Raw genomic sequence first — 960 nt, 5'->3', positions numbered from 1 at the left:
AGATTTTTGAGGAATCTCCAAATTATTCTCCACAGTGGCTGGACGAATTTACATTCCCATCAGCAGTGTAAGAGAGTTCCCCTTTCATCACACCCCACCAGCACTTATCTTTTTTTTTTAATCTTCGTCATTCTGACTGGGGTTAGGTGCTCTCTCACTGTTGTTTTGATCTGCATTTCCCTTACAATGAGGGATGTTAAGACCCCCAAAGCACAGTCAATAATCCCCAAAATAGACAAATGGGATTACATCGGACTAAGAAGTTTCTGCATGGCAAAAGACACAGTAATTAGTGTGAATAGACAGCCCTCAGAATGGGAAAATATTTTTGTGAATTATGCGTCAGATAAGGGACTGATAACTAGAATTCACAAGGAACTCAAGCAGCTGTTTCGAAAAAAGACGATCAATCCTATTAAAAGATGGGAGAATGAGTTGAAAAAGCCACTCTCTAAAGATGATATACGAATAGCTAAAAGGCATATGAAAAAATGCGTAACTTTTTAAATTACCTCCTCTTTCTTTCCAATCCCACTGCCACTGTTCTAGTCCTGGAGCATAATGATTAATAAAGGATCTCTCTTACAGCTGTAACATCCCAAAAGGCCTCTTGTCCCCAGTTACTTTTGTCTTTGTCCTTGTCCTTGTTAGACTCAACTACAAAACTGCTATTTCTAAAGCATAGGTGCAATTATGTCATGTTCTACAGAACCACACTCTCTTTAGTGTGGCATCAGAAGCCTTAATAACCCAGCCCTACTCATCCCTCTCTGTCTCATTTAAGCCCCTTTCTCCTCCCTCCCTTCTCCACAATCATCTACTGCTCCAAGTCCATATATATCCAGCTAAACCTATATGCATATTCCTTTCTCGTGACTTTCCTGTTTCATGAGTTCACTTGTTCTTCTCTCTCTACTGGGAATGCCCTTTCCATCCTGGGTATTTGTGAAAATCCTCCCC

The 960-nt window shown here is 40.4% G+C and overlaps 1 protein-coding gene across 5 annotated transcripts in view; it reads right to left on the bottom strand.

Moving 5' to 3' along the window:
- EPS8 (EGFR pathway substrate 8, signaling adaptor) overlaps positions 1 to 960 on the bottom strand; it is a 209188-nt gene that overhangs the window by 45351 nt on the left and 162877 nt on the right. The gene's annotated exons all lie outside the window — the stretch shown is intronic.

This window comes from Tupaia chinensis, unplaced genomic scaffold (genome assembly GCF_000334495.1).
Source record: "Tupaia chinensis unplaced genomic scaffold, TupChi_1.0 Scaffold144702_1, whole genome shotgun sequence".
NCBI lineage: Eukaryota > Metazoa > Chordata > Mammalia > Scandentia > Tupaiidae > Tupaia > Tupaia belangeri.
This window is presented reverse-complemented; position numbering and strand designations above follow the sequence as displayed.